General features: G+C 34.4%; 1 long non-coding RNA gene across 1 annotated transcript; it reads left to right on the top strand.

Annotated features, from left to right (window-relative positions):
- The first annotated feature begins 1,897 nt into the window (after positions 1-1,897).
- LOC113755264 lies at positions 1,898-6,383 on the top strand. The gene is made up of 3 exons (XR_003465608.1): positions 1,898-2,454; positions 4,895-4,972; positions 6,105-6,383. It is a non-coding gene; the product is annotated as an uncharacterized LOC113755264 (long non-coding RNA).
- The last annotated feature ends 3,228 nt before the right edge of the window (positions 6,384-9,611 follow it).

Raw genomic sequence — 9,611 nt, 5'->3', positions numbered from 1 at the left:
GTTTAAACTCATGTACAAGACTCCATGATGAACCTCTCAAAATAGGATCAAATTGCAATAGATCTCTTCCTCGCTTAGAATCAGTGTTTGGGGAAAAGGATCATTTTTTTTCTTATTAATTCATTCTTTAGGACCAATCGAATGGGTATTATTCCTAATTTTCAGGTGACTAAGAGAAATTATAGTTAAAGATGGTATGACAAGATATGTCCTACTTTTGAGCCCAGATTGCATCTAACCCATTCAATAATACATTTTGATGACAACAAATAGTTTATCACCCTTATTTCTTCTGAAAAGTCAATATATAAGTTCAGTAGGCTTGTAGTGTATAGGTAAAAGAAATAGTTAAACACACTGAAACAAGTTATGACCTTATGATCACGTAGTGATTGGTAGATCCGTTAGAGACTTGATTCTTACTTCAAGTTGTCATGAAAGATAAGTCAACAATGGACTTTTTATGAGTTTGTAATGTGGTTTGAAAATGATTGTTACAAGAAATAAGATTTTCAAGGATGCCGCACTTAAGATCACATTCCTTCCAAAATTACCCTAATTTTGGACTCAAAGATCTTGTGTGATGACTGGAAAATTTCCTTATATTTTTCTTAAAATTCCCTTTTATTTGGAATTTATTACCTTACAATAACCTTACTACTCATTCACTTCCTCAATAGTTACAATTAACCATAGAACCAAGGGTTTTCCCTTTACTTCCATTGTTAAGGTAAACTAGGGTTTTTTCGTCTTTTGGTAGTGTGATTATTGGGTATGGAGTGTGTATTAAATTTAGTGATTAAGGGTGAGTCTTAGATGATATTAAGTGTGTGATTAGAAGTGAGAATTATAAGTTAGTGAATCATAAGATAAAATCCTAGTACACGTGATTTAAGGAAAATCGGTTTGAACCGATGGGTACCGTTCGCTACCGGTGGAATACACCACTTGACCACCACTTTATTACCTTAATATCATTGTTTTAGTTGAGTTAATTAGCTCTTAATTAACCCTTAAGTCAGCCACCATTATTGACTAAGGAAAAGAGAGATATTTTGGTGGAAATATTTGTCCACTACAAGCAAAAAGGTCATTAGTGACAACATTTCCTAATGATGACAAAAAGTCATCACAAAATGAGGTTGTTTAGTCACGATATTGAAGGTTGTGACAATTGACTCAAAGCAGCAAAGTTTTCAGTGACAACCATTAATTGTCGTCACAAAACTCCTTCGCGCCATGAGACTTGGGAGGTGCGAGTTTTGTGATAGTGACAACTTGATAAAAGTTGTCAGTAATTCTACCTCTTTCTTTGACAACTTTTCATTGTTGTCACCGTTTATATTTATTGACGACCAATTTTTGTCAGTAAAACTATAACGTAGTTAGTGACAACATAGTATCATCACTAACTTGAACATCTCCAATGCATTTATTTAATTATGAGCCTCAATATCAATTTAATTTTTTAAAAATTTAATAATTTATTAAACTAGTCACAGTTACTCAAATAATAATAGGTTTTTAACTGGAAAAAAATAATGAAAGTTTCCAGTTAAAACAACTATATAAACTATTACAACTTGAGAAAGAGTACATTTACCAGTTGTTCGAATTTAGCAAAAAATTTTCATCCATTATAACTTTTAATAAATATGTTAAGAAGTAGTGATTAGAAATATATTAGTAAATTTTAAATAAAAATTGAAGCTAAAAATTGACTTGGATTGTCTTGATTGACTAGTGCCAAATATTTGTTCAAACTAAAAATGAAAAAAAATGGCCCAAGTACTATACAGTATACACTAGAAAAGGAACCACTCTTACTCCCCACATCCACATCCAGATGCCTTCAGTACTCTTCACACTCTCAATCCCTCGGTCAACCCTTATAATCTCAACCCCCTTTATTCATTTCCCAAAACCTGAGCAACAGCAGAGGCGACAGTCGGCAGTCGCCGCCGTCAAAGATGCAAATCTTCATGGAAATCCTGATGGGGAAGACCATCAGCCTTGACGTGGAGTATTCTGACACCATCTACAATGTCAAGGCCAAAATCCAGGACAAGGAGGGGCATCCCCCTGAAACCAATAGCGCCTCATCTTCGTCGGCAAGCAGCTGGAGGACGGCCGTACCCTAGCCGACTACAATAGCCGAAAGGAGCCAAAAGGAGTCCACCATCCACTTGTTCCTCCACTTCCATGGTGACGCAACACCAAGCCCAAGAAAAAGAAGGTCACGCTTGCCGTCCTCTAGTTCGACAAGGTCGATGACTCAGGCATGGTCCAGAGGCTCAGGAAGGAGTGCCCTATTGCTGAGTGTGGTGCTGGCACTATTGCGGCAAGTATGGCCTCACCTATGTATACCAGAAGGCTGGCGGTGATTGAGGGAACTCTGGACTAATTGTGCATTCAACGCTGAAGGGGATCGATGTGCTCTCCACCAATTCTCAGGTAGATCCTCTCATGTCTCTCCTTGTTTCCCTAATTTTTCCCCAGATTAATTTGCCCTAAATTTTTACGATCAGACTTAGTATGGAAATTTGCTTTCTATTAAATTAGATATATGATCAGATATATGATGATATTAGATTCAGTATAATTCAACTGGTTCTCTTCCCAAACACATGAGCAAATTAAAGTAGTTTTTTTAAAATATTTTCAAAAGTTTTAATTTTTAGCATTTTGAACATATCAGAGTAGTATGTTACCTGGGGAAGAGCAATTTGTAGTATAGATTATGCGATCTTTGATATCTTAAGGGCTATGTCTTTTCCAGCTTGTAGAGGGATTGATCTTGGAAAAGACAACATCTCTTTTAGGTGTTCTTTTGATTATTTTTGAGTCACGGCCAGAGGCACTTGTTCAGGTAAAAACAATTGGGAATTCATCAGTTTTTTCAAAAAGCTATAATGGGGAATTTTTTCTCATTTAATTGTATATATGAGTATGATTTTGTTTGATAGCTATAAAATGAATATACTATTATTTGCACTGTGACAAGGCAACATTTTACTTTTATCATAAAGGCAGAACTTTTAATGGAAGGATGGTGGTTAATGAAATAGCACAAATATAAGGTGCTCTGGGCTTTGTGAAATTGTTTAGGGATAAATTTGGTTTTCTGATTTATTAGCCTTTTATGTTACTTTTGTTGTAATTGGAGTTGGCATGAAAGCAGTTAAATCTAATTGGAGTACCTATAGTGGTAGAAGAAAAGTGGATAAATGGATAGAAAATCAACTTGAAGAGGTTGTGGATACATTAGGAATGGAAGGATGGTACTGGGAAAATATTTTCCTTATGATTGACTAGAATTTTGAAATATGGGGAAGAGGAAATTGAGCATAAAGCATTATCTATGTGGCAAATTTCCCTAAAGAATTGGGGAGTGGTTAGTTGATTATCTATGTGGCTGAACAAAGAGATAATGCATTAAAGTTTAATCTTCGAAATTCCCAGAAAGCTTCAAACTTTGCTTGAAACCAAGCTAAAATAGAACAACACATTAAAGCTCCTACAAAAATTATTCTTGAAAGGGGTTCTTCGAAATTATTTGGATTTTTATCAAAAATCAAAGCAAGAACTATTGGCTCTCAGTTAACGAGCTTTATTAATTAGTAATAGTACTAATAATAATATTTACATATATGATATACATGCTATTACAATTATTTAATAAAATGACTTAGAAAAGATTTGAGAGGTGGGAGGTGTGATTGGATGAATTGTGTGGTTTGTTTGAAGCTTTGGTCTTTGCTAGTAGACCAAATATATAGGCTGAAGATATCTATAATTATAGCCCTAATACACATAGGAAAAGAAATGTAAAATTAACAATGGATGTAAAACAATCCTACACAACTGTAAATTATTTACAAAAGTTAACAAATAAAAGTGCCATAATATCTTATTGGGAAGTGCCTTAAAAATAATGATGCTTCTAACTGTCAATATAGTTACTAATTGGGAAGTTTGAAAGTGTCCTTATTACATATCCCGACATTAGAATGGATCACACCTTCAATAGAAAATCACTAGAGTAGAAACGTCATCAAATGGAATGGTAATGATGCTTTGAGTTGTCATGATAGCATATTTTTCTAATAGTGATTTATATCAGAGAAAAAAGGTACCCAAAATTTTTCCACTTCCATACCATTTTGCTTCGTTTCAACTTCTTTCTGGGTTTGGTTAGATGCTCACTATCTGGCTATAAAGCCAAATACTTGCCTAAGAATATCAAAATCTTTCATTTTTACACATGGACCTTGATTATTTCACACAATGGGGTACACAGTTTGTGTTGCATTCTCTATGATTTTTTTCACATTAACACATGCTATCATGTCTACTGAACTTGTTTTATGGTCGTGTTGTCATTGTTCTTGGCCATACATTTCCTCTTAACAGTTTGGCAGTCAATGCCCTATTGTTTTTTATTGCTATCTTGCTGCTAGCACTGAAGCTTCCGTCAATTTTGATGCTTGAGAGGGTGCTATGGTCAACAATGTTGGGTTTATTCTCTTTGATATTTACTTGAAAAAAGTTTGCAGAACTTTAGGGAAGTTATTGAATTTATACGGTTGGATTAGTATAATCTCATTTTTATATGTATACACTTGGATTAGTATATATTTACATGATCAGCAATGTTGGGTTTATTGAACATTAGGGAAGGTTTCCAGTGGGTGGCAGCATCATAAAGTAATGGAATTGATTGGAAATTTATCCAAATTCTACCTTGAGTTTTCTTATCTCGAGTATTTACCATTTTTCACCGAGTGATTACTCTAGAGTAAACTTTTGAAGTTTACAATCAGTTGTTTTTTCTTTTGGTTTGGCTGATATTACGTTTTATTGCCTTATATAGCTAACTAATGTTACCAAGCAGGTGTTTTTAGTCTTTTTGAGGAAATCTTGATATTCAGGATTATGGTATAAGCCGGAGAGAGCATTTTCCTTGCCAAAGGTATATATCAAGATGGATTTTCATTGTCCAAATTCTAGAGTTTATCCTAAATAAGTAGTTCTTTCCTACCTTTTTTGTCATATTTGGTGATGGATTACCTGAATGAATATGGTAAGTTTTGACAATTTTGTAGTGCTCTTGGGATATGTAGTTGTATGGTTATTAGGTACAAGTACAGATCAGTAGCAAAATTAAAAGAAGGAAACACATGTTTTATTTGCAAACATTTTTCTTATAGAACTACAGCTACCATTTTATCCATCGTCTTCAAGCTTATAATGCATAGTATCGTTTTATTGGGACTTCATTGGTTTGTTATTGTCTTGCAGCTTATTATGCTGATGCTATTGGTCCTTGCTATGGAATTTCCAATTATTGTGATGTTTTTTGGGTGAATATATACTCTTTGCCATCTATGTTGTACTTGTTTCAAACACTAGGGCCTTGTTAACAAAGTTTCTGTAAAAGTGACAATTTTCACTTTTATCTAGGAGACATTGCATAGAAACAAGCTGTAGGCGGTCTCTAAGCTAACTAGTAGAAATGAAATTTCTTATTCCAGCCCCATTTCATGTATCTTAGCCGGAGAATGTACTGGTTTGCATAATAGTCAGAAGCTCCGATTTATAGTGGAGCATCTTTTCCATTTTATACACAATTTCACTAAAATATTAAATGCATCAAATTTTTTGTTATCAAAATCATTAAAATATTACCAATGGACACAAAGAGTCCCTATATATGTCGAATTTTAGTTGTCATCGAAACTTGATCTTGTGATAAACAATATGCATTCTCGATACCTGAAAAGCTAGAGTTGCTATGCATGATCTATTTGAATGAACCATACAAATGAGGCCTATGAAACCATAGAAGGATCACTGTTTGGTTCTTAATATAGTAGCATAAACATATTAATTGTTTCTTGAGTTTTTAATATCGTAGTAAATATAAAAGAAATGTTTCTTGAGTTATGAAGTTCTAAGTGCTTTATCTCTTACTTTGCTCTTATTTAGTCACTGTTAGATGATAAAAGAAATGATTTAGCTTATTTTCTTGTAAATTCTTAAGTTCACTTTCGTGTTTCAAGTTTTTCTTATCACCTACTAATAATTGAAGTACTTCACTGCAGATATGTTGCTCATTTTAGATTTTTGGAAGATCGGCAGCAAGAGTTGCTAATTGACTCAAGAACTACAGAGAAAATCTTATCCTCAGGAAATATTCCACGATATATTTTTTTGGGGACTTGGATTTGTTTTGTAAAACTGTCTTGACTTATATGTAAAATTTATGCCAAATACCACTTCTCAAACTATTTGTAGGGTGTTGTTGAATTTGATTATGATTTTCGAATGTTTAAAATGATATTTTGGCATTCCGTAATGTAATGGATGCCTTCATTTGTTAATTGTAAAGCATTGTCATTTTGTTTCATTTTTTAGATATAATTGTAGTAGAAAAATCTTCAAATTTCATGGTGATATAGTGTTGTCACTGAATCAGATTTCTTCATTGATAACCACCTATTGTGATAGAATTGAAAAGTGTTTAGTGACAACAAAAGTTGTTAGTAATTAGTTTATACCAGTGTCAACTATGGATTAGTTTTAGTGACTACATTGCTTTGTACATCATTGACAAGATACTATGTCGTCACTAAAATTATAACAATTACTGACAACACCAGTTGTCGCAAAACACAACCATTCACTGACGACTTTTAAGGTCATCACTGTTTATTTTTACTGACGGGCCTTCAGTGACGACTCTGTGACGACGAGAAAGTTGTCAATAAAATTTATCAGTGACGACTTTTTATTTTTTTGTGACAAAAATGGCTTGTCACTGAAAACCAATTTTCTTGTAGTGGTGATTAAGCCATTTGTCAAAAATCGAACCAAGGTCTTGACCAAGACATTTTCCTTTCTTCTTATCTTTCTTCTTGGCTCATTTTTCTTCATTTTGCTTTATCTTGGTCGTGACTTATGAGAGGAAAAAGAAAAGAGTGAAGAACACTTCATTTCCATCTTGAGTTTTAACTTAGTTTGAGTGAAAATCCAAAATCCAAACCGATTAAACACTTATTTGGGAACTTGGGGAGCTTGATGTACTAAAAGTTTGGAAGGAAAGGTTGAGGTTTCTCTTGAAAGCATCTTTGACAAGGTATTAAGGCTGTTTTTCCATTTTCTTACCCTTAATCTTGTTTAAGTTTGTATAGCAACTCATATTCTTCGCTAATGATAGTTATTTAAGTAGTTTTGATGGTATGGTGGATTTTTGAGTTAGGATTTGAGTTATTTCAGTTGTGTTTCTTGTTGATTATATAGAATATGATGTGAATAAGTTTAGATAGGAAATTGGAGTAGTGGTTCAAGACATGAATAAGAAGTTTATACCTTGAATGCATTAAATTCCAGTTTTAAGCATTGAACTGCCCTGCTTCTGACCAGCATCACTCGTCCATGTTAGAGGCCAAATCATTTTATAGCTATCTGTAAAATTTTACCTCAATCAGAGCACTGTAACATGTGAAATGACCGAAATACCCTGACTGCCAATTGTACGTTTCAGCGGGCAGTTTTGAGATTTCACATGTTTGGCTTCATTTTTCACTTTGATCCGTATCAAATCAGCATTTGGCCAAAACATGAAAGTTTTAACCCTATATTTCAGCTTTCCAACGCATCAAAAAATGCCTCAATCGGAATTGTGTATCTTGAGTTATTACCATTTGAATTCAGTACTGACAACCAGACTGACCATGAATTTCTGGTTCTGTAATTTGCAAATTCGACCCAGATCAACTGTGAACTGGGTTAAGTTGTCTGCATAAAAGTTGTAACCCTTTGTTTTAGCTTCGAAACGGTATAAGGTGCACCCCAATCCGATAAATGTAGCTCCATTTGTGACCAAAATGGTATAAGATGTCAAATCTGCTGTTTAGCTTTTTGTCTACAAAACTGATTTCCGATTGTATTATTAGACTTGTGTTGTAATTGGATGATTTTGGAGCCTAATTGAAGGGCTATGTTAGTAACATTACTTGTGTGTGATTTTGGGGCTGAATTGAGAAAAACAATGAAGCCATAAATGGCTGAAAAATAGGTAAACCCAAAGGGCGTGCTGCCCAAATTTTCACTCGAGGGCTAGGTAGAGATACTCGCGACTTGAGTAAGGATTTGAGGACGAATCTAACTCGAATTGTCCAGGTTATTTGAGTCCCCTTTTGTGGAGGTATATAAGTTAGAATTCGGCCGAAACTTGTACCCTTGGAAAAATGAAATTAACGACTAATAGAAATACGTTTTCCTCGTTTCTTCGACTCAAATGGTATTTCAAAGTATAATTGCTTCAAAGTTTCATAGTTTGAAGAGCGAGCAAGAGTTTTACGAATATTCTCTCAATGAGTTTCAATTACTTGATTCTCGTTAAACGAAACATTTAAGTTTCGAACCTTAGTTAATTTTCAAAACTCTTAAACAATGTTTTCTCACAGATTTGGATTCCAAACACAGAGTAATACCCGAACGTGACCCATAAAGGCATTACATCTTTTGGTGAGTGCTTCCAAATACCTGATTGAACTTGACACTTGTGTTTAATACTTGACTAATGTGATTACATGATATATGAGTGGATTGATAGGGCAAGAGTGTACTTTATCACACTTGCCCTAATGTGATATATTCTTGTTCAATGATTTTAATTGAATTGATATACATGTATATGAGTTGTATTATGTCTGGAATTCCAGAAACCCTGTGGCTAGTTAATCGAGTCGAGCCGGAAAGGGCCTGGTCGATTAGATAACGAACCCTAGGTAGTTAGTGTTGTCGAGTGGAGTATTATCTCCTCGACTAATCGGTATACTCGAGTATTACCACCAGTGTTTATTGAGGATTTTAGGCCTAGTAGGGGATTTGGTTGGTGGACAGAGATTGTAGCTAAGTGGTGCTCTATTGGACTGGTTCATTTACTTAAAAGTTGATGGAGTGTCAACAATTACTTGATCAAGTTCTGGTGAAGCAACAGAAACTTGGCTCTTGATAGCCATCCGTATCTTTATATTGTGACATGATCGCTACTCATTGGGTTATTGTTTCTTTTGAAAAACTTTTACACTCGCCCATTTTGAGATTTGCTATTTGAAGTGTTATTGCTCACTTTTATGAACTTGTTATGCTCGCTATTTTTCTACATTGATACTTGTACTTTTAAATAATGGTCAATTTGCTATTTGGAACTTCATTGGGTTTTTAACTCATTCCACGCCATTTGTTTTCCTTACAGGGGTACGAGCGAGGCGTGAGACTTGTACAAACTAGTGTGGTCTAGTTTTTTTAATTTTGCAATTATTCTCGCGCTAGCACCCGACTAGGGGTTGATTGTACTTGGATTGTAAACATTTTAATGTATTTGGGCATGTATGAGACTTGTAGTTGGATTTGAGTATTAATGTATATACTAAGTTTGAAATCGTTGTTTTATTTCTTTTCTATGGTTGTAAGTTACTTTTCTCGAATTAAGCGTGAATGAGTCTTGGCGAGAATTGGGCAGGCGACACACTAAACCCTAGGGTACGCCCTAGGGGGAGGTGGAGTCGTCACATCTTGGACTCCATTTCAACTTTTATCAT

The sequence above is a fragment of the Coffea eugenioides genome, unplaced genomic scaffold (genome assembly GCF_003713205.1).
Source record: "Coffea eugenioides isolate CCC68of unplaced genomic scaffold, Ceug_1.0 ScVebR1_1364;HRSCAF=2202, whole genome shotgun sequence".
Lineage (NCBI taxonomy): Eukaryota > Viridiplantae > Streptophyta > Magnoliopsida > Gentianales > Rubiaceae > Coffea > Coffea eugenioides.
The sequence above is the reverse complement of the archived record's forward strand: the minus strand, read 5'-3'. Positions and strand labels throughout refer to the sequence as shown.